The sequence below is a fragment of the Strongylocentrotus purpuratus genome, unplaced genomic scaffold (assembly GCF_000002235.5).
Source record: "Strongylocentrotus purpuratus isolate Spur 01 unplaced genomic scaffold, Spur_5.0 spur5_scaffold_3, whole genome shotgun sequence".
In the NCBI taxonomy this organism is placed as follows: domain Eukaryota; kingdom Metazoa; phylum Echinodermata; class Echinoidea; order Camarodonta; family Strongylocentrotidae; genus Strongylocentrotus; species Strongylocentrotus purpuratus.
Genome location: NW_022145609.1, coordinates 36,666,581 through 36,692,295, shown reverse-complemented (window position 1 = coordinate 36,692,295; position 25,715 = coordinate 36,666,581). Strand labels below are relative to the sequence as shown.

Below are 25,715 nucleotides of genomic sequence, written 5' to 3'. Positions count from 1 at the left end.
GGCACTGAACAACATCCGACCCAAAACGGTCTATATTTATATGAATTCAAACAGGGTCGGTACTGTATTGGGATTGTGTTGAATAAAACAGGCCCTATTTAGATTCTTCCATAACAATTATCTTGTTCTATTAATTCGACAGCAATAATTAGGTCTTCACTCCGTGTTTCTTCATTTAGCATGATCTAAGCATGCTAAATGAGGTTAATGTGCTATACGTCTGACGCATGTGGCGCCATCGAGAGCTTCCATGAGTCAGCTTGTAGATACAATATGCGCATGGGCAGCTAAAGTTCTTTCGTTTACCAAACTTGTACAATCCACCTAGAAGAATATTGGATAAGTGCTCATGAAAGTTTTGTACTTATTATTCATATATGCACCGACGGCACATTTCGTGATGCCTAGGTTGAAATTTTCGTCGCAAGAAGGCAAACAAAGTATTTCACCAAGTGCCTCCTTGTTTTTGGCAGTGATTATTCTAAAATGCCGAGAGTGGGACTACTCCATGTGTAACAGATTTGTGGATACTTGGGGTCGATAATAATATGTGCTAACTACGAACTGGTGTATTAATCAGATATGTGACTTATTTAAAAACTTTATTTTTTAAAAGAGCGCTATTAAGAGACTTAGTCCTTTCCGCTGATTAGCCAGTGATTTACCTACCCACATTTAAATCGAAACTATTTTCTGTTACGTAAAGTATTTTTATGGAAAGTCAAAGAGAGTCCAATTTAATCCTTAAGAAAATCAACGTTAAATGTTGTGATTTTCCAACACTGACGATTCGACTTCTTTACATTGTTGACAAAAAATAAAATAAGTAAACTAGGACAATTAATTATTACTGCCGCCATTGAATAAACTTTACATTCTAGAATAATACGAGTTTACTAATATTTTTTTTTTGCTGTTTCGCTCCTATGAATTTATATTCATAATTGTTATTGAATATTAATATTTACTAAACAGGTCCTCAATGAAAAGCATTACTATTGGTAAAAGAACATGGTTTCCCTTATGAATATAGAATAAATTATTAAATTGATTAATAAAGTTGCGATTCATAATAATGATGAAAATAATAATACTAATAATAATAATAATAATAAAATGATATGCGTAATGATATAATTATAGTAATAATAGTAAACAAAAATAATAATAATAATAACTTTAATAACGATTATGGTGATAATGAAATTTTTAATAATAATACATAATGACAAAGATATTAAAAGCAACTATTTGATCTCATTCACCACGGTTAAGCATATTTTTTATTTTACTCATCCTAATAACACTGAATTTTAATGATTGCATTAGTAAGTATTCATATTAACTAAGAAAAACAAAACAGAGAGAGTTAAAGCTCAGTGTAAAAACAAGAAACATAGCAATAGTATCCGAAGTGTGACCATTGATATAAACTCTTTTGAAATCAACTAATAAGCTTATATGCTTGAGCTTACAATCTTCCTCCAATCAATCACTTCAACCATCTTCTCTTTTCCGTTTCAAAGAATGCATGTTGTCTCTCTGCATGAGAAGCTATGCGAAAATAGATGAAGAGACACGACTCTGTGCATGATATCCCTTTTCTCTTGTCACTCACGGAAGGTGGGCTTCAAGCAAGATGGCCTCTGGCTGAGAACGCCTTATGTCGAAGTAAATGTTAACACAGAAGGCAAAAGATGCCGATGACCCTGGCTTATGCTATAACAAATATAATAGGAATTTTGAGTTCAAGCTCGTTTATCCAACACTTTCATAAGAAAACAAGGATTTACTAAAAAACAAATGGATTGGATATCCGTAATTTATTTTGAAATAACAAGATATTTTTCAAGGGTTGTTACAAAAAATTATCAGTGTGTTTATCTGGTAAACGAGTAATTAGTCTTCACTAAATATAAAACTTAACACATTATAACTTTGATGTTGTCCTTTATAATTTTGTGTTGAAATTCTCGGAGATCAGAACATGTGGGGCATGTCCAGAATTTGTACGAAACTGGTTTTGGTTCAATTAATCGATATCTGGCTGCCCAAGCATTTTTAACATTTAACCTAAATATAGAATTGTATTAGTCACAATTCTGACCGAAGCTTTCGATGACGCCATCTGTGGCATATGTATCGCACATTGACCTCACTTTACCGCTACCCCTGCTGTTAGGTATATTTAAATGAAGACTGTCGACCTAATTAGTTTTGCTGAATTAACAGGGTGTGACATTTCGTTTAAAAAAAATATGTTATTCAACACTAAATTATTACGGTGATGAAGAGACTAAAATCCTATAAATACAGAGTGTCTTGTGGACAACGTCATTCAGTTGCAGATCACAGAGATATTCAAGATATTCCTGCTCTTCTCAAGGTAAGTTAATGTTTAATTCTTTTGCATTCATAAACGATTTTCTTTTTTTTGTAAGCGGGTGAGTTCGCAAAGCCCATAGTGGTGTCAAAACAGTAAAATACTATACAGTACGGTATTTACCTTTGACCTAACATTTCGTAATAACCGTTTCTTATACAGCGCTTTACCAGTTACAGCGTAACCAAGCAAGAGCTTTTGCGTTATTATAACCCCGGTCACCAGACTCTGTTACGATGCTGCGATTCGCAGTGCACATTCTTCAAACCCTTTGGAACATTCCGGCCAGTTGCCCGTTTGACGGACACGCACACGCTAATCTGATCATAGGCTATTTGATTTCCTTTAATTTTTTTATTACGAACAAACCTTGCACATAAATTGCTACCGAGAACCTCAATTGAATTTCTTGTGTAGGTATTTTATTTACGCAACTTTCGAAACCAAATACTTAATAATTATGAAATTCCAAAAATTAATCTCTTTTTTACTACACAGATTATTTAAAAACCAACTCACCAATCAAAATGGGCAAGGCTCTGTTCTTCTTTCTGGCTTGTGCCCTCGTCGTCGCCGTCATCGCTGATTACGAGCTCAACGACGACACCCTTGAATTCTTTGAGACCGAGAAGAGGGGTATGGGACGTAATCTCAGGAAGTACAAGAGTGAGTATATTGAACCATTTAACTTTGAATTTGTGCCCTCCCACCCTCTTAAATCTACAACAACAAAAAAAACACTCGAAAAAAGGATTTCTTATCATACAAAATAAACCGTTTGTGCAATCAACAAATCAAATCCTAGCGTAAATATTGTTAATGAGTAGCATGAGGAAAACAGGAACGTATGAGCCCCAATGCAATTTGAATAAAAACAGTAATGAAATGATTTCCCCCTTTGGGAATTTATTTCTGTAAACAGATCAGTGTTAGTATATAGTTTAAAGGTACTTTCGACTGGCATGATATCGTGAATACAATTAAGAGGCGTCAGAACATCTCCCCTCAAATCATTATCCTGACTGTATTGCATGAATGAATACTACAAGTTCTCTTGTATTGGCAACCTTTAAAATATATATCATGTCCTCTCTGTTCCCTTCAGCTTGCATGCAATTCGGCATGGAATGCTGGTGCAACAGGCGTGGTGGCGCAGTCGTCTTCTGTAGCGGTAAGTTTGAATCCTAATTAACCCTTTCTCACATAAACTGCAGCGGTAGTTCTTTTTTAGTGATGACATAAAGTGTAATAAGACTCACATTTCCTCACAGGCCTAATGAGCTCAATTACCATTTACTCACAATTAAAAATCGCGGCATGATTTCTTTGTTTTTATTTCTCTTCTTTTTGCGGCGTTTTACCGCGTAATATCTGAAAAAGCCTCAACTACTTGGTGTGACGTCCAAACATTTGCTCGTTTCGTTCACTCTCAAGTTCAACAAGCTTTTTATTGTTTTGGAACGGAAAGGTTGATGTCCTACTATTACACTATACTACAACAACTACTACTATTACTACTAATAATTATTACAATAATAACAATAATAATGATGATAGCCAGAGTTAACATCGCGCAATACATATCAAGGGATGCTTGAGGTGGCTTCTGTCTCTCGGATAGCATATTAAATTGAGGTCCCTTATGTAGGAGAGTCATTTCCAATGAACGTTGAAAGACCAAATATGGTCACAGTTATCTTTTCCCGATAATAATGAATACGAGTAATAATAGCACAACATATTCACTTTATATGACATTATAAGCTCATCTGCCCTATACGAGGAGCTCTTGTGAGTTCTAACCGGGTATCCATTTACTACACCTGGGTAGAGAGACATTGTGACCATGATATGTATCACGGACCAAGAAGGCATATACATCCGTCATGTTCTTCCTTTATTCTATTTTGCAGGCGCCGGAAATGGAGATAGCATGTAAACTCTCTGATAGCAGCAGTTGACCAATCCCGGATCAGAAAGGAATGACGTACGGAACAGTCTTGACCAATCACAATCTCTCTTTTACTTTGATTTTACTACTTTAAATCTTATGGATTCCAATATTCAGTGATACTGTAATAAAAATATTTTAAACAAATTTTCTTTGGTATCTGATGTCTTTCATGACGGAGCTTTTAATTGTGTATGTGTGCGTGTGGGCGTGTGTGCGTGTGAACGTGTGTGTGTGTGTGTGCGTGTGTGTGTGTGTGTTTATGTGTAGCATTGGTAGTGCTATCAAGCCGATAATGGATGATCCATGAATTTACGAGGAACATTTTAGACATGCGAGTAAAAGAGTGAGCAATTTGAGAAGAATACTGTAGTAAACAGACTAGACGTTGACTAGTGAGAAGGTTCGATTGATTGACTGCTTGATTGATCCATTCATTTAATCTAAAAACAAGGCAACAAAAAGAATGCTTTTAGCTACTAGGCTGTCTCATAAATTTCCCATGTAAAAAATGCAATCAGAAATACGATCAAATAATACAAAAACAATGACTGCTTTGATAGGCGCAGTTATAACTATTGCCCGAGGTGATTTCTAAACCTTACTGTGTCCCAAGACGAACTCGAAAGTCATAGCGTCATTTCGGGATTAATGCGGAACTATAGTTTTAAATCTGACCGAAAAACAGCCGATATTTTTGATTCATCAAATTGAACTAAAAAGGTATTTATTAAGAAACCATATCGCAGCTATATAGATAGCTGAATTACAAGGAATTTATGCATGGTACGAAAAAACCCAAATGATAAACAATATGATGTACAAATTTATCAACTTTCATATTTGAAAAAATGGCCATGCTATGGAGCGTCTTCCGAAAAAGGAGGAGTGCACCAACAAAAAAGTGCACTTTCTGAAAAAAGGGGTACCTACAAAGGTGAAAAAACATACAATTATTTTTATACATTGGTATATACCCCTACATCATCATGATTGTGATTACACTACTAGAGATGATATCAGTATTTTTTTTCTTTACGTGGTACAAGATACTGCTGAACTAAGCAACATACTTTGCAGTTGGGTGTGAGGGTCTGTGATGGTTTGAATATTGATTTTCGAGCAAGCGAAGCGAGCTAGCAAAATTTGAAAGATTTGTGAAGTCCCAGTGCAAAAACTTACATCTTATAAAGAAGACATAAAACAAACCCTGATGAGTATTTAGCACAATCTAATGAAGAAAGACTGAAAACTTCGTTTATACCATAACAACTGTAAATGCGAGCGAGCGTAGCGAGCGAGCTCTAGGGAAACTTAAAGAAAAATGGGCTCTTATTCGCCTTGACGCATTTGTGCAAGTTATGGAGAACGGAAAAGTAGGTAATTATCAGAGTTGAAAACGGCACTTCTTGCACCTAAAAAGGGACACTCAACAGAGATGAAAAAAGGCACTTGTGAGAATGGAAGTGGAAATGGGGAATCTGTTGAAGGAAAACGGCACCTATCAGATTTTAATAGGGGTTTTTATCAGATGTTAAAAGGGGCATTTTGAAAATGGAGAGGGGCTCAAATAAAAAAAGGAAAGAGGCACTTATCCGGAGGAAATACGGTACTTATGAGAAAGGAGAAGGGGCACGTGTATAAAAAGGGGCACTTATCTGAGGTGAAAAGTGGCATTTAAGAGAAAGGGAAGGGGGTTCTTATTAAGAAGGAAACAGTACACTCATTATAAAGGAAAAAGGGCACGAGTCAAAATAAAAAAGGGCAACAAATATCAGAGGTGAAAAAAGAAATTTGTTCGCACCTGAAAAGACCTAAAAGGATCCGGTAACTTTGTTTCAGATTCTGAAAGAGAATCCTGGATTTAGCTCATGCTGAAATGATTATTATGAACCTTTAGGTCAATCAGGAACCCCGTGGCTTTTACAAGCCGATCGCCTGTCTGATTATCAGGATATTAACGATTGGAAATCGAAACAAATTTTGCGTTTGCCTAACGATTTTCATAACACTACAGTCTATTGGGGGAAACGAGTATGGTAAAACCTGTCACTCAAAGATTTTTATTTTTTTGAGGTACATCTTGATCATTTTTAGGGCTTCGATATTAAACCATATTACAAACACTGATAACACGTAGGACCGTGCATCTCAGATTTAACATTGTTAAACGATGCCTTTAAACAATTTCGTCTTTTCTTTTGTAATAAGTGCTCCTTTTCGTCTAAATCAATAACCTACTTCTTTGATAACTTTTTATGTAAAGCGCTGTGAAACAACAGTTAGTTTGTAAGAGCGCTATAGAATTGACTTTATTGTATTGTATTGTATTGTATTGTAATGTCCAAAATTAAACTGATTAAATCTTTGCGCATTATAAAACGTACGACCATTCGGTACAATGATCTGAAAGTCAGACTATTACTTACTGGCTCTATAGCTCTTAAAGGTACTATGTCCCGTTTGCAACCCACCTCAAATTCTGTAGAACTTTGCAAGAATTATGAATATGTCATGTATGTCCTATCTGTGAAATTTAAACGTTAGCAGTGTCCTAATATTCAAATTATGCAAGGAAACCTGTTTACTTGCTAGACTTCACTGTCAGATACTATTGAGTGACTGACTGGCTTTTTTCTCCTTTGGTAATAACATACATAAAATGAGCTGTAAAGGGTACATGAGCATTTGTCTATATCAATAATCCACTTCTTGTGATGGCCAAAATTAAACTGATTGAATCTTTGCGCAGCATAAAACGTATGACCATTCGGTACAATGGTCTGAAAATCAAGACTATTACTTATTGACTCTATAGCTCCTTTTTTAGGGATGTTCTAAATAAGTATTATCTTTCAAATGCCGTTGGAATTCAACCTTTTCATGTTTGCGGCCTGCAAATGGGACATAGTACCTTTATGTCGACTCGACAACTACTTAGATGTTTTTTCCCACTTAAAGACATTTTCAAGCCCCCCCCCCCTTTTTTTGTATGGAAGTTCTAAATTAGTATTATCTTTAAAATGCCGTTGGAATTTAACATTTTCATTTTTTTTTTTGGCCTGCAAATACAAAGTACCTTTAATCGAATCTTAGAGGTTCCTCTTTACTTAAGCTATTTCGCCTTTCCATTTGTAATAAGTGCCCCTTTTTATCTCTGAAAAGTGCTCTTTTTCACGTAATATTAATGATAATAAGAAGATCCAGTTGACCTCATTCAGCAAGGGTAAGCCATTATTATTAGAATAAAGATTCTTTTATTTCACCCATCCTTATAAAATACATAAACATTACATAATCAAATAATCAAGTATACATTTTAACTATGAAAAACAAAATACAGATAGTAAAGGTTTAGTGTAAAAATAAGAAACATAAATGAATCGGGATTACGATATTAGATCTATAGGAGATCTTTACCAATAATTAATAAAAATGTATATTATTAATAATACCCAGAATAGCCACGTCGGTTTTAATATTGTTCTTCATGTGGGCCCTTCAATTATTATTACTTCATCAATTACCAGCCTGTGTGAAGATTGGCAAATTCTGATTTACATCATAATAATCCATCTCTGTTGAGTATTGTCTCGCTAAAGGATATTAGTGCGGGGCTGGGATTCGAACCCTCAACTCTTGAATTGAGAAATAAGTAAATGAACCATACCACGACGCCTCCGTTTGATTTGTATTGTATCAAATGTGTTCTTCATTGAGAACAATCTCTTGTGTTGGATCATTCGTTTGTAAAGTTATCAAGGGTGGTATCTGTTTGCTCATGATCTCTTTCAGTCTTAGTATCAGTTTAAATCATTACACCTGGAATCAACTAGTTGTATATGATCATTTATGTTCAGTAAAGCATACTGCCACGCAGCCGGTGGCAAGAATACAGTATCCGAAGTGTGACTTTTGATAAATATGCGTATGTGCTTGAGCTTACAAACTTTCCTCCAATCAATCACAATTTATTCATCTACTGGTTTGATGTTTCATGAAGAGATTGCATGATGTCTCTCTGCATGATAAGCTAAGCGAAAATAAATGAAGAGACTCTACTTTGTGATTGCGTTCCTCTCTCTTGTCACACACGGAAGGTGGGCTTCAAGAAACATAGTCTCTGGCTGAGAACGCCTTATGTTGAAATAAATGTTAACACAGAAGGCGAAAGTTGACGATGGCCCTGGCTTAAACAAGAAAAAGATATAACAGGTAAATCAAGCTGAAGTTCAAGCTCGTTTACTACAAACCTTCATAAGAAAAACATTGGCATCACTTCCCCACTACTCCTGCTGTTAGACATGTTTAAATGAAGAATCACATACAGCTGACCTTCTTAGTTAAGCTGAATTAATAGGGTGTGACATTTGGTTTGAAAAAACATGTTATTCAAACACGATTTCATTACGGTGCTCTTAGAGATTGAATTCCTATAAATACAGAGTGTCTTGTGGACAACGTCATTCAGTTGCAGATCACAGAGATATTCAAGATATTCCTGCTCTTTTCAAGGTAAGTCAAATGTATTGCATTCTTAAACGATTGTTTAAACCGGTTATTTGGTTACACTGCACACTCTCCACTTCATTGGGAGCATTCCAGCCAGTCACCCGTCTGACGGGCGAGCACATACTACTCCGATTTTATACATATACTATACATTTACATAATACAATCCTATTGACGTTCGGTTCCGACGTGGTACCAATTTAACAACTGGATGGAGAGGAACAATGTAGTTAAAATACCTTGCATGAATGTCGAACCCACGATTTCCAGGCAAGTGATTAGACCACTCAACTACGATAGCTTTACGTACGGTATCTATTGAATGACTGGTAAACGAGTAATCAGAGTCTTTCTAAGCATAGCATCTTTCATAAACATGTTTGGCTACGAGAGTTTGTCTTAGGATTACGGAAAATAGGGAGATAGGAAGGATAAACTAGAAAGAGGACAAAGACGCATGGGAGAGAGAGAGAGATGTAAGCGATTAGTGATGGTGGACGTGCTTTGATTTTAATTTGTAGCAGGGAGAGGCTTCCGTATGAAGTGCTAAAAATGAACCTCAATTTAATTTCTTGTATAGTTATATTCTCTACATAACTTTCGAAACCGATTACTAAATGATAATTGAATTAATAAAATCATGTCTCATTTATACGACAGATTATCTAAAAACCAACTCACCAATCGAAATGGCCAAGGCTCTGTTCTTTGTTCTGGCTTGTGCCCTCATCGTCGCCGTCATCGCTGATTACGAGCTCAACGACGACACCCTTGAGCTCTTTGAGACCGAGAAGAGGGGTATGGGACGGAGTCTCAAGAAGTACAAGGGTGAGTATATCTAGCCCTTAAACTTTTAATTTGTGCCCTTTCACCCTCCTAAATCTACAAGAAACACAAGAAACTTGACGAAGAAAAAAGGGATTCTTTTCATAAAAACAAACCCTTTGCGCAACCATCAAATCAAATTCTAGCGTATGCATTTTTATTGAATAACACAAGGAAAACTGGAATTTCAAGAATAACAGTAATGAATTAATATCTTACTTTGAGAATTTCTTCCTGTAAACAGTACAGTGTTGATATATAGTTTAAAGGATTTTTCCGATTGGCATGATATCGTGAATTCAATTAAGAGGCGTCAGAACATACAAATGAAAGCTTCTAATATATCCTCCCAAATCATTGTCATGCTTGTATTGAATGAATGATTATTACAAGTTCTCTTGTATTGGCAACCTTTAAAAAAATATGATGTCCTCTCTGTTCCCTTCAGCCTGCCAACAATTCGGCATGGAATGCTGGTGCAACAGGCGTAGTGGTTCAGTCGTCTTCTGTAGCGGTAAGTTCTACCAGCTTTATAGTAAATAACTGCAAGGTTGGTCCTACTACATGTATTACTATACTTCTACAACGACTGCTACTAATAATAATAATACAAATAATGATAATAGTAGTACTGATGGTAGCCACAGTTACAGTGTGCAATTGTTCATATCAAGGGATGCTTGAGTTACCCTTCGTCTGTCGAATAGCATATTAAATTTAGGTCCCGTGTGTAGGGGAGTCATTTCCTTTGTACGTTAAGAACACATTAAACTATTAAAAAAAGAGTAGGAGGAAACTCCGATGCAAGACAAGTGATGATAATAAGTTATATCGGGAGGAGAGACCAGATGGTCTCATCTCCCCCCTCCCAATAATTCATAAAAATAATAATAAAACAACATATTGCCTTTATCTGACATTATAAGCCCATCCGCCCTATAATAGGTGCCCTTGTGAGATCTTACCAAGTCACAACTTACTTCTCCTGGGTGGAGAGATTCAATATGAATAAAATATATACCACGGACTCGGAAGGCATCTACATCCGTCATGTTCTTCCTTTATTCTCTTTCGCAGGCGCCGGAAATGGAGATAACATGTAAAGTCTCTGATAGCATCCGTTGACCAATCCCGGATCAGAAAGGAATGACGTACGGAACAGTTTTGACCATTCACATTCTCTCTTTTTCTTTGATTTTCTAACTTTAAATCTTATGGATTCCAACATTCCGTGAAACTGTAATAAAACTATTTTAAACAAGTTTTTCTTTCGTATCTGATGTATTTCATGACGGAGTTTTTAATGTGCGGGTGTATGTGTGTGTTTGAGTGTGTGTGTTTGTGTGTGTGCGTTTGTGTGTGAGCGTGTGTGTGTGTGTGTTGCATTGGTGTTGCTATCAAGCCAATAATGGATGATCCATGAGTTCATGAGGAATATTAGAGACATAATAGTGAAAGAGTGAGCAACCTGAGATGAATACTGTAACAAACAGACTAGACGTTGACTAGTGAGACGGTCCGATTGATTGATTGATTGACTGATTGATTAATCCACTCATTTATTTTAAACACATACATGCAAATATTGACTGTTTTGAGGGGAACGGTTAAAACTATTCCCAAAGATGATCTCGAAACCGTACTGTGATAATAAGCAGTCGATATGTGTTTTATTTAATTGAATTGAATTTGGAAGGAATCAGATTGCAGCTCAATAGATGAATTACAAGGAAACATGCATGATACGAAGAAAAACAGAAAAGTTGACAATTTGATATACACTTTGATTCAGGGAAAAAATACTTAAAATAATTCGGGGGCTACTTGTCAAGCTTGCTTGCATGAAAATAACACGCTTTGATCTGTTTTTCATTGAACTCTATGCAAATTTACATACATAGTTACAAAAACGGCCATGATATAAAAAACTAAACAAAGAGATGCAAAAATCTGAAGAGAAAGAATAGGAGGGATGCCCCTGCGACAATGGCTCCATGCCAATTTACTTACCGAACGCTTAACTTTAGCTCCATACCAAACACCATACCCAACTCTAACCCATATCTCTAAACCAACAGCACGTTCTATCTTCACAAGCAATTTACTTGGCGCAAGAAGCAGGTCCACAATTTGTTTCTTGTTTTCATTTTTATCACGAAAATAATTCTCACAGAATGAAAAGTCAATGAATACGTGCTATATATTTGGCACATGTGGCTCCATCAAGATTTAAAAAAAAAAAAAAAATTATTAATAAGCAGCTTGTCTTTGATGAAAGAGAAAGCAATTTGTAATGGGGCGTAACAATTTTTACCGGGAAGCAAGATAATAGTCAATTAAATATTTATCTGACAGTTGCTGGCACAAACTCAAGGTCAGCAACTTTGTCTCTGTATTGTCTGTGTTACGCCTACTTTGGCATAAGATGCTCTTAGCCAGAGGCGATGATGCCGAAAGTGCACTTCTTAGCGGAAAAGTTTAATATCTTAATTTTTTGGCAAGCTTTTTTAGTTGCAGAAAGATTGGATATCATCTATTTTTATTTATTTATTTCTGATATTTATACAGGGTGGCACATATCACCAATTTGGTGGTCTTCCATGAGGCCCTGTTGTTAAGATAAAACAAATAGGCCTAACAGCAGCAAAAATAAAATAGATGAATACACAAGCATATAAACAGGTAAAATACAACTTAATTGGTACCCTCAAGAAATAACTGATCATTCAAGAAGTATCCTTGAGCATTTCCAAGAAATTTGTAAATTTAAATTTAAATTTAAATAGAAAATACAATTTTAAAAAAATCAAAATAAAATAAAGAATAGATGATAAACACGTATTTAAAAGAAAGAAAAAGAATGATTGAAAACGTACATTTTTTAATAATCTGATATAGCTTAGCACACGTGATACCAAAATTGTTAGCTACATGTTTACATTCAATTGCTCTTCAATAAATACACTAAGGTTATTTACAAGCTAAAAAATAAAATGAATACATGATATAACGTTAACCATGTCAAAAAAATACGAACCCCCCCCCCCCCCCTCATAAGGTCACTTACACATCATCTGCACATAACAGGGCTTTTAGAGTGTATTTACAACTGTTCAAAGTAGGTGACGTCTTTCAAGTTGGTTCCATGCTCTAATTCCAGAAATTAGAGGACTCTTTTAATATATGTCCGTCCTAAGTTTGGGTGCACACAATGCATCCCTAGTTACAGCATATCTTGTGTTGTGATCATGTAGTAAACTGGCATGATTTAAATCTTGTTTAAGTATGTTGGTGCCATGTCATGCATTGATTTATACATCATCACTGCACGTTCAAACTGGAAACGTGTCTGAATAGGCATCCATCTTAAGCGACTAAACATATTATTTGAAGATACTTCAAATCCTTCTCACAGCCCTACACATGCAGCTCGTAGTTTTTGATCCCAAATCATCATGCTCCTTTTCCTAAATGCTTGCGCGCAGCTGCCTTCGGGTCGTAGGCCAAATCCTGCTATTCGCACGTCTGTTTGTCTGTTTATTTTTTCTTTTCTTTTCCGTCTATTAAACAAAAAGAATATACAACTAGACCTGCAATCGTGGCACAACGATATGCGTGCAATGACGGGCGATTTGGCACCAACGGTCGTCTATACTAACATAATTATAAACAGTATAATATGGTGTATAAAATGGAATTAACTCACAATTTTGTGTGTGAACATATATCATACTTGGTATCATCCGAAAGGGCACTTCATTGCGGTCAGTTTGACACCATTGTCATCTGCGCGCAATGTACTGCACGCATTTAACACGCTATTACGTAATGCATAGTAAATTCATCATTTTTATCGATAACTTTGCGCTGAGGTCATTGAAATTTACCAAACTTGGCAGACAGTTGTCACGTATATTGATACATGTGTCTGCTAAGTCTCATTATTGTAGGTATAATGATCGCAATTTTAGAGCAAGTTGAAGTTATTTTTTGGAGAGCAATTTTCTCAAATTTGGTCAAAGATAGGGTATATAATTTCGTATATGGCTTGAAAGGGGATATCTTCGGGTATCTAAATCCAAAAAAGGGTACGGGTCTGCCAATCCATAATGGAGATACGGCCACAGAAAGAAAGCCAATTCCCAGAACTTTAGAGGGCGCTATTTATGTTTTGCATAGCCATTGGAGCATGAAATTTGGCATGGCTATGTGCAATTATGTGATAAGGATACGGTAAGATTTAAAAACAAAACGAAATTTATATGATAAAGTTATGGCAGTTTTAGATTTTTACGGGCCAATTTTTCAAGAATTTGAGAGATTTTTGATGGAGTCGGTTTCGGATTTGAATTTTGAGTACGAAGATGGCATTTTGAAGGGCAGGTTATGCGTCGCAGATGAAAGAACATCTTTTAGACTATCTAGAGGAATTTATTAGAAGTTTGTAGGATCTAGGATAGTGGAGATAGGAAGGAAGAAAGAAAGGCCTAAAAATGGACCAGAAACGGACAAAATGGCGCCTGGATGACCTTGATGAGATGCTAGAGACTATGCCTATGAAATTTGAACGGAAATGGACATGAGGAAAGCACCTAACTAGGAATAACAAACACTACGTGCAAAACGAATGCGATTTTCTGCAAAGAAGAAGAAAAAGAAGAAGAAGAATATTAATGGTGCAGAATGTGAACGAAAACAAGGCAATGACGATATTCGTCATTGCAATCAAAGGAAAAAATAAATATAACAAAATGGTCAAACATATACATGACATAGGCCTACAGTTTAAATAAGCAAAACAATAATATGCCATTAAGTTGAAAAACAACAGTATTAAGACCGAAAGACTGAGCAACGAAATAAACAAAAACAGAAAAACAGACGGATGAATAGCCCATTTTCAGCTGCACTTGCATATATTGCAACTGGTCTTCCATCGGGACCACATTCTTTTTTCGATTTCTCGTGAGCATCTTGTGCGGTCCTCGAAGACATGCATGTCTCGCAACTGCAAGAACCATTGGTGTGAGCGGTACAACCCCCGTCAGATGCTTTACAACTATTAGAACTCAACTTTTTCTTCAATGAAGCTCTACACCGCAATACAGATACACAAAATTATCACAAACCATACAAAACAAAAGTTTTGAACAAAAATAACGACTGAAATTGAAGAATCACAAAAACTGAAACATGAACAAGAATTATAAAAGTGTAGGAAACATTTTTGTCTATGTTCACCTAAAGGCTAAATTTGGAGTATGATAAAAAATGATAATAAAACCATAGTAAAAATTATTGTCATACGGTCAAGTCCAGGCAATTTTGTCCCATTACGTTACCGAGTACATCTAAAAATTGAGTACTAACCGATGGCGGTACATGGCCTAGCTAGTAGCTACTAGAGCTTCAATCAGATAAAACATAAAATGAATTCATATATTTATGTCACTTCATGTTCACAATACTAATGCAATAATACTAAGTAACGTATGGGACAACCTTGAACGTATCAACATATAACTTGTTCTTTTCAGATCCTTAAACATATAGCAGGTCCTTCAAATTTCAGTGAAATTGATCAAGTATTTCAAAACTGACAGAGTGGTATGCCTAAACAAAGGAGAAAAGAGGGGTTCCGCGCTGGCTACAGTCCACGAGACTGAAAATGCAGGTCTTGCGGGTAAGAAACCCTGGCAGATATCGGAACATTTTCAGAATGCCCGTCGATATCGTGAACGCCGTGATAACTTTTCCCTCCTGTCTACCGTCACCAGTCGGTCTTTTTGGCTTTCAGTCTGCTTGCCTGTTCACGGTCAAACTAGCTGGGCTCAGCCATGTCTTGCACTTTTATGTTCGCAGTGAAAATGACGTCACCCTGATAATTAGGGTATGGCTACATTGTCGCAAGAATATCAACACACTACCCGGTAGTTTGTTCAGCTCAGTATGGGGCCACTTTAGCCTTTCAATATGGCAAACTCGTGAGTGATTACGGACATCATCCGAAGCGACACCATTTGTGATAAAGAGTAGACGAGCTCACTAGTCCGCGGTTGACTTATCTTGTTGTAATTATCGCGAAAAATTTCATTACATGATCAAAGAATGACGTTATTTAATTTTGATATAAGTGCAGACCTAGTCACTGTTTTATAAAATTAGCTATTGACACATTTCTATTACAAATTAACTCAAAGATGATCAAATGCAACGATTTCGGTAGCATATAACAATTATTGTAACTTATTTTTTAAACAAGTTTTATGAGACGGGCCCCAGATCTACAAAATAAATAGTTAGATGTAAAGGCTCCATTTATTATTTTGTTTTGAATCCCATCGCACATGATGGGTGAATCAGTTGACATTAAACAAATTCCTACTCAAACACACACACAGACGCACCCACGCACACGCACACACACATACACACACATACACACGTACGAACATCCGCTCACTTAAGAGCACGTACGCACACATGTCAAAGAGGATATTGTATCATTGGTCATGATTACGGTCCTTTTGCGTATGAAACCTAAGTATTTAAGTAAAAGAAACAGTAGGCTGGGTAAATTCATGAAATATAAATGAAATGGATGACAATCGTTTGTTCTAAACCTCCTTATAACTTCTTGAAGCGTTTCAAGATTCACTTTTGCCCAAATCTAATATCTTGAAATCACATAAAAATTGATGACTCGTATATGTTTGAATTGAAAGAAGTTTTAGTATTTGTTTAAACGTAATTTTTAATTGTGTAACAATTCCTTCATAAAGAAGAGTAGTGGCCCAGAGTTCATGAAATCATAACAAAAAAGACATTATGTCGTTAAACTAAAAAGTGCAAATGGGGTCATGTGCTGTGAAGGGAGAGAATCTCGAACGTATTGATTAAAGTACTTCAGTTGTTGAGCCATCTGGTCTTGTCTGCGTTTTCTTTTTTAATCCTTTTAAGCATACCTAGTTCTATGTTACTTTTCTTTTAATACTATATCCTTTCGTGTTTACCTCATCAAATTCGGGGAGGGGTCATCGATTTAAGAAGGTTAACTTTAGTAGCTGTAAGGAATGAATGGGGAGGATTTCCTATAAATATGACAAACCGTACTGATCAAACCTCACAACGCTTCCAGACTTCACTTTGCTGTTAAATCGGTAAGATCTTCCGGCTTTCTACTTTGTGTTGGTATTGTTGTGATGGAGATTCAGTGGGGGAAAAACATGACACCCTAACAAAAGAGATAGGACTTTTTAAGATAATGCGAGCGTTTCGAACATTTACGAACACATACATTCATTATCACCAAGTGTTACGTTATAGGAAATCTTTGAATCTTTAAGAAAATGTTTTATATGTTCTTAAAGGGGAATTTGCGCAATTTTCAAGGAATGAGAGTAGACCTAAAAACCCTAATAAACACGCCGCAACAAGAGTAGGTACAGCATTTCCAACTGCTGGCTCGGCTTTCTTCTTTATTCGAAAGAGTCTCTCGTTTTCACTTAAACTCTTTGCCATGTGTACTAGGAATCTGGTAAGAATATTTAATGTATGATATTTGTTTAAAATCATTCTTGATATCATTGTCTCCAGTTTTATCCACTAAAACCGAACCTCAAACAAAATGGCCAAGGCTCTGTTCTTCGTCCTCGCTTGTGCCCTTATCGTCGCCGCCCTCGCCGAGTTCGAGATGAATGGCGAGACCGCTGCTGAACTCGATTTCATGAAGAGGGACGCTGACCTGGTGGAGTACTTTGAGGCTGAAAAGAGGGGAATGGGAAGGAACCTCAAGAAGTACAAGGGTGAGTAGAACCAAGATTGCAATTTAGACTCTAGTCACACCTAGAGACCGACTACAGACAGAACCAAAAAATTACGTTACCAAGGATGTCAATGGTGTGACATACGGATAATAGAAAAAGGGATACTCAACTATAGATGCTGTTGTTACAATATAAGCGATACATGAACATAATGATGTAGCAGTCTTTCATACGGATATGCTATTGTTTGAAGTTGTTTTTACTGCTAGTGGTAGCAGTTAAACCTGATCATTGACGAGAGACAATAATACTAGTCTTTGTTGACAGGTTGCTTTAGTATAGACTTCAACAGGAAATATTTTCAGAGGTTTAAATATAGGAGGTATTTATTGGTAGAAGGCCTTTCTATGCAGGTGGTCACTAAAAACGGGTTTGGTAGCAGTAAAAGTAGCAGTGGTAGTAATGATAATAATAATTTGTTTAAAAGGTAGTATTAGCAGTAGTAGAAATAGCAGTAGTAGTAGTAGTAATAGGAGGAGTATAATTATAATAATATTATAATAATAATATTGATAATAGTAGTAGTACTAGAAGTAGAATTAATAATGATAGTAGTAGTAGTAGAATTTTTCTAATCAATTTCTCTGTGTATTTCATCAAATCAGAATGCACAATGTTCGGCGCTTCATGCTGGTGTGGAAGGAGGAATGGCAAGGTTGTCTTCTGCAACGGTAAGTTCATCATTTTTTCTTCTACATTTTCCTTCGTTGTTCCTTCTTGATTATCCGAAATTCTCCAGAATTCTTTAGAATTTTTGATTTTGAGCTATTTTGTTAGCTTATATAGTTAATAGATAATACAATTACTGACCGACCAATAACACATACGTCATAAATTATAACAGTTGAGCTCTGGTAAATATGTAAATAATCTTTGTACGGATTTTATTTCTCGTGTTTTTTTATTTTCCAATGTCCAGGAGCCGGAAATGGCGATAGCATGTAGACTCGTCCCTGATGTAGATGTAACCAACCAATCCCGGAACGGAATGAAATGACGTAACGAACGTCTCGGCCAATCACTTCGTGCGTTTTTTCCCGTTCTCTGATCTAGTTCCCGTCCCCGTAGCTACTTCTTATTCAAGTTTAGTAGAAGAAGAAGTTGATTTTCAAGTGATTTTGCTGATCACCAAATGAGTTGAATAAAAGTATTTTCAAACTATTTCACTTCTAAAATGCCTTTCTGTACATTGGTCTCAAAGATAATATCGTTAAAACAAAGTGAAGGCTGATTATGAGTAGAGAATGGTGCATTTACACGTGTGAGACCCCAGTGACACTGAAGAGACTGACACCAGATCGACACCAGACCGAACCTATAACTACTTTACACCGAATCGCTAAGGATTGGTCGGTTTGGGGTCGGTTTGGTTGCGGTTTGGAGTGTGTTTGTCAGTGTGACCGAAATGAGTAAAGTAAAGTGTTTGTACGTGCGAATCTCCCTCGTCTGCAAACATACTGATCAATGATGAAGAAAGTGCAGTGTTAGAGTGTGAAATCGAGATTTACAAAGTGTAGTGTAAGGGTGTGTTAATGCAGTTATACCTCGTGTGAACTCGAAACTAAAAAAGTGTGGTGTAAGGGTGTGTTAATGCGGTTATTCCTGATGTGAAATCGAAACTAAAAAAAGTGTGGTGTAAGGGTGTGTTAATGCAGTTATACCTCGTGTGAAATCGAAATTAAAAGGTGTGGTGTAAGGATGTGTTAATGCAGTTATACCTCGTGTGAAATCGAAACTAAAAAAGTGTGGTGTAAGCGTGTGTTAATGCGGTTAATCCTCGTGTGAAATCGAAACTAAGAAAGTGTGGTGTAAGGGTGTGTTAATGCAGTTATACCTCGTGTGAAATCGAAACTAAAAAAGTGTGGTGTAAGGGTGTGTTAATGCGGTTATTCCTCGTGTGAAATCGAAACTAAAAAAGTGTGGTGTAAGGGTGTGTTAATGCGGTTATTCCTCGTGTGAAATCGAAACTAAAATGCAGTGTAAAATGCGGTTATTCCTGGTGTAAAATCAAAATTTAGAAAGTGCGAAATTAAGCATAGGCGTCATTCTTGGGGGGGGGGGGGACACAATATCAAATGTCTCCCATGTTTTTGACATTCTTTATCATTATAAGCTCAAGTATTGCAATGAGTAAGACCAAACTCTATGTTCCGCCGTATTACTTGTTAGATTTTAAATAAAGCGTTTAACAATTTTGTACTTCACCTACAGGACCAGATGATCTAAGAAGCTAAACAAAATGCAATTTCTACAATTTGGTATTTTCATCTTTTTTTTTCACATTTTATTGAAAATCAGCAGTTTATATTACGACTGAATTATACAAATATAGTAGTTAAATACGATTGATTTTCGGTAAAATGAGAACAAAAAGTTAAATAATACCACATTTTTAAGCCAAAGTAGTACTACTTTCTTATAAGTAAAGGCTTCTTCATTAGTAAATGCTTGAATGTTTATTAACCAAAGCGATATTTCAGCTGTGTTTTACAAGCAGATCCATTTTTTCTTGTTATCCTGGAGCGAGGTTTTGATTTCCATAATTTCAATACATATTTACATTAATTACTCAATGATTGAGTGAAACATAACATAGGCTAAAATTAAAGGGAAAGTCCACCCCCAAAATAATTTTGTTTCGATAGAGGCAGAATAATAAGAAAATCAGGTGAGTGAAAGTTTGAGCAAATTCTGAATGAAAATAAGAAAGTTATGAATTATTGAAGTTGTGATCAATCAAATACAAATTGGCAACTCTGTGACTTATCATACGAGCTCTCCTTCATTTGCTTTGTGCATAATATTCCATAAAATCATGTTTTCGTCGTTACTGATGACGGAATATATATTTGTTCCTTGCAGGGGGAGTATAGAAACATATTTGCAATTATTATATTTAGGGTGCATGTATGGTTGAAATTTTTCTTGAGGGAAAATGAAAATTTTAGATTTTTTTAGTACTGAGCAAATGGAAGTTGAGCTCGCATGATACGTCACAGAGTTGCCAATTTGTGTTTGATTGATCACAACTTCAAAAATCCTAACTTCCTTATTCTTAATCGGAATTTGCTCAAACTTTCATTGACTTGTTTCTCTCATTTTTCTACTCCTATTAAAACTAACTTAATTTCAGGGTGGACTTCCCCTTTAAAGAATATTCAACTATTCTTCCAGCTTAGTATTATTTTCTTTGCTAACTCATTCATACCTTATAAATAATTTTAGCAACGACTTGAATTTTTAAAAAAAAGTATGAGGATTATAAACATAATCATTAAAAATCTTTTTAATGTAACATTTATAAATTGCATGTTTCGCATAATTTAAAATAATATTCAGGAGAGTATATTTTTTGTTTCCTATGTCCTTACCTACAACTAATATCGTTTGGTTTATTGGTATTTCTATTTGGAATAGGTTAAATATCAAATTATATAATATTTTCTACAACAAAGTCACATTCTTGCAATATAACATAAAGTTGCATAATATTTTATCACAATTTTCTATTTGCGGCAGATCTATTTACATTTTATGTAGTTGATTTTCTATATACTTTAGAGTAAAACTTCTGTACGTTGATGAAAATATGCTACTTTTATGAAGCAAGTAGTAGTGTTCACCCCTTACGCTTCTTACATTTAAGGCATGAAATGTACTTTGTCTGGTGAAACGCATAACCTTTTTTACTCAATTTATGGCATTTCCATTTTAGTTTGCATCTGTTTACAACAACAATCAGCATAATTATTCATATTCAACATTTTGTTAATTCAATAATGGGGTAAATGAGGTTGTTTCAAAATTATATAAACAAATCTTTAAATTAAATATTTTAAAATCTTATATTCCCAATTAGCCTACAATTTGTATAAGAAAAAATAGTAACTGAATGTAACATTTATGAATAATTCAGAAATATACTTAGCGTTGCTGAGATTTTCAAAAAAACACACACTATTTTGGGGAGCTGCTTCTGTAAGTACTTGAGAACGTGCTAGCCGCGGCAAGTAACACGTGTTATCATGTTTAAGGTGAAAGGTTATGAATGTGATTTTTTTTTTAGCAATTACTTTAGCTACACATTTCACTTATCTAGCTTATACTTTTACTTAAAGCTTTACTATTTAGTAATTTTTTTATGAATACTGCTTTTTGTTTGTGAGTTCATTAATATCTCGAGTTGTCACCGCCATAGGTCAAAGCCATAGGTCAATGTCGGTAATATACAGATTAGAAGAAATCTCAAATGTCATGAATAGATCAATTATTACTGGTATTACACGAAGATCAGTATCTATAGTTAAATATGGAAGAAAAGGGATTATATGTAAACATACCTTCAGTTTGAATTCGATTTGTTCAAAACTTATTTAAACCAGGTGTTATGGTAAGGATTGCTATTACAAATATGACAAACTATATTCTTGAACTCAAATCGTCTAGCCTGCAACTTAAGATATATTTCTGATCGAATGTTTTGAGATTGCTACAACATGGTGCTGAGCAGCTGTTTAACAATAGCATTCTAGCCACTCTGGCTAACATTGTTTACCACAAACACTGAGATTTCATGCATAAAACATGTCATACACTATTTCTCTATTTCAAATGAACATGCGTAGACTGAAAACGTTTTTTTTTAAATCGTTAATATGAGGTGGACTGAGCATTTTGGAGATATTTGATTAATGATAATTGAAATGTTATCATACTATTAACCGGTATGGTAAATGGAATGTTACCTTGTATATTATTGTGAGATTTTTCAGAGTTTTCATAGTATTCAATATCCAGATGGGCACTTATTACTCACCTACATCCATTTTATTTATACTTTATATAATATTTTAGGTTCGAGGACACCTACCCCCTAGACATCCACCCCCTGATAACCAGCCCAAGTCAACTACCCCCTTGGACAACTACCCTCTAGGGCTAACCACCATCGAGGACGACTACAACCCGGGACAACTACCCCCAGACAACTACCGCCTAGAACAACTACCCCCTAGGACAACTACTCCCGGGCGACTACCCCCAGACAACTACCCCTACGACAACCATCCTCTAGAACAACTACCCCCCGGTCAACTTTCCTAGGGTTAGTTGTCTAGGGTAGTTGTCCGGGGGTAGTTGTCCTAGGGGGTAGTTATCCGGGTTTGTTTTCCGGGGGTTGTTGTCCAAGAGGGTAGTTGTCCTAGAGGTTAGTAGTCCGGGGGTAGTTGTCCGAGGGGTAGTCGCGCTAGAGGGTGGTTGCAATAGGGGGTATTTGACCTAGGGGGTTGTTGTCCTAGGGGGTAGTTGACCGGGGGGTTATCCGGGGTTTGATTTCCAGGGGGTATGTGTCCGGATACGAATATTCTTTATAGTCTCATTGGTACAAATTACAGCCATGACTTTTTTTGTTTTGTCTTACACAGTGCCACAACGGAAGGATCCTCAATATTTGACGAAAGTGATGAAATAAACATCTTAAAATATACAAAAACAGTGTACCAAAACGTTATATTAGTGATAATGAATAACAAGACAGATAGGCCTATATGTAGTAACTAATTTGAAACCTTACTGTTGTTAATAATATACTCCATGGAATCGTTTCACATAATAATGACAATAATAACGCTTGTATAGCAAACATGTATCCTGATAAATTTTAATTGATTTAGATTTTGGGTTGGTTAGGAGTAGGATTTGCGGTGTGTTCGAGGAATAATTTAGCTAATGGTGCACGTGTGTGTCTTCCTCATGTAAAATCGAAATCAAGAAATTGTGTCTAGTTCAACCTAAAATACATCGACGCAAAAATGTACATTTTTCTTGGAAATTGTCTATTCTAAATATACAGACTTTGATTTAATATGATTATGATATTAATCAAATTGATGTATTCGTTTCTACTCCATATTTCCGAGTATAGTATAGATCTATTTCAAATGATACGAAGAATTCTGCATTTGTTTAAACTCGTTGTGCTAAGTACAATATGTAACATTACTTACAATTATACATACTGGGCTAAAGGCTAATTTAGGTTTTCCTACCATGACTCGTGTGCCTGAAACTAACCGGGACTTTACTATATGCATTCATGATGCACTGCTTGTAATTTTCACCTTCTTGGTGCAAAATAATTCCATAACACCTTGCATCTGACTAAAAAGTGCAAATGGGGTCACGTACTGTGAAGGGAGAGAATCTCGACCGTATAGATTAAAGTACTTTAGTTGTTGAGCCATCTGGTCTTGTCTGCATTTTCTTTTTTAATCTTTGTAATCATACTTAGTTCTAGATTACTTCTTTTATTATATCCTTTGGTCTTTACTTCATCAAATTCGGGGAGGGGTCATCGCTTTAAAAGGTTCACTTTTGGTAGCTAATTTGATAATTGAATGAGGGGGATTTCCTATAAATATGACAAACCATACTGATCAAACCTCACAACGCTTCCAGACTTCACTTTGCTGTTAAATCTGTAAGATCTTCCTGCGTTCTACTTTTGTTGGTATTGTTGTGAGAGAGATTCAGTGAGGGGGGGGGGGGGGACCATGATACCCTAAAAAAAGAGATAGGACCTTTTAAGATAATGCGAGCATTTCGAACATTTACGAACAAATACATGTATTATCACTAAGTGTTACGTTGTAGGAAATCTTTGAATCTTAAAAAAAAGAAGTTGTATATGTATTTAAAGTAGAATTTGCGCAATTTTCAAGAAACTATAGTATATCTAAAACCCCTAATAAATACACCGCAACAGAAATAGGTACAGCATTTGCAACTGCGTGCTCGGCTTCCTTCTTTATTCGAAAGAGTCTCTCATTTTCACTTAAACACTTTGCCTTGTGTACTAGGAGTCAGAGTCTGGTAAGAATATTTAATGTATGATATTTGTCTAAAATCATTCTTGATATTATTGTCTCCAGTTTTATCCACTAAAACCGAACCTCAAACAAAATGGCCAAGGCCCTGTTCTTCGTCCTCGCTTGTGCCCTTATCGTGGCCGCCCTCGCTGAGTTCGAGATGAATGACGAGACCGCTGCTGAACTCGATTTCATGAAGAGGGACGCTGACCTGGTGGAGTACTTTGAGGCTGAAAAGAGGGGAATGGGAAGGAACCTCAAGAAGTACAAGGGTGAGTAGAACCAAGATTGCAATTTAGACTCTAGTCACACCTAGAGACCGACTACAGACAGAACCAAAAACAATTACAATACCAATGATGGCAAAGAGTCACTCAGTTTGCAATCGGTCTTGAGTCAGTTTTGTGGTGTGACATACGAATAATAGAAAAAGGATACTCAACTATAGATGCTGTCGTTACAATATTAGCGATACATGAACATAATGATGTAGCAGTCCTTCATACGGATATGCTATTGTTTGCAGTAAAACCTGATCATTGACGAGAGACAATAACACTGGTCTTCAACAGGAAATACTTTCCGAGGTATAAAGATAGGTTGTATTTATTGACAGATGGCCTTTATATACAGGTAGTCACTAAAACGGGTATAGTAGCAGTAGAAGTAGCAGTAATAGTAATAATAATATTGATGATAGTAGTAGTACTAGACGTAGAAGTAATAATAGTAGTAGTAGTAGTATTTTACTAACCAATTTCTCTGTGTATTTCATCAAATCAGAATGCACAATGTTCGGCGCTTCATGCTGGTGTGGAAGGAGGAATGGCAAGGTTGTCTTCTGCAGCGGTAAGTTCACCATTTTTCTTCTGCATTTCCCTTCCGTTTTTTCATCTTGATTATCCAAAAAAAATCCAGAATTCTTTAGAATGTGGGATTTTAGCAATATAGTTAATAAATAAGAAAATTACTGATCAACAATGCTTACGTAATGAACCAATTGAGTTTTGGGAAAACGTGTAAAATATTCTGGTGAACTGGCAAGAATGAAAATAATTGGTGAGCTTTCTCTTCAAATTTATGTCAGTTTGGAAGAATAACATAGATCCATTTTATGTGTTTTAGTTAATGTACTCACTGATTATATTTATTATTGGTGTTTATTGTTTCAAATGTATATATTCATCGATTTTATTTCTCGTGTTTATTATCTTCTAATGTCCAGGAGCCGGAAATGGCGATAGCATGTAGACTCGTCCCTGATGTAGATGTAACCAACCAATCCCGTAACGGAATGGAATGACATAACGAACGTCTCGGTCAATCACTTCGTGCGTTTTTCCTGTTCTTTG

General features: G+C 35.8%; 2 long non-coding RNA genes across 2 annotated transcripts; both read left to right on the top strand.

The window, feature by feature from the left end:
* The first annotated feature begins 8,772 nt into the window (after nt 1–8,772).
* LOC755006 lies at nt 8,773–10,933 on the top strand. Its single transcript, XR_973251.2, has 4 exons — nt 8,773–8,849; nt 9,507–9,674; nt 10,120–10,185; nt 10,749–10,933. It is a non-coding gene; the product is annotated as an uncharacterized LOC755006 (long non-coding RNA).
* A 5,845-nt stretch (nt 10,934–16,778) lies between these two features.
* On the top strand, nt 16,779–18,658 carry LOC115928848. Its single transcript, XR_004066251.1, has 4 exons — nt 16,779–16,831; nt 17,268–17,476; nt 18,103–18,168; nt 18,417–18,658. It is a non-coding gene; the product is annotated as an uncharacterized LOC115928848 (long non-coding RNA).
* The last annotated feature ends 7,057 nt before the right edge of the window (nt 18,659–25,715 follow it).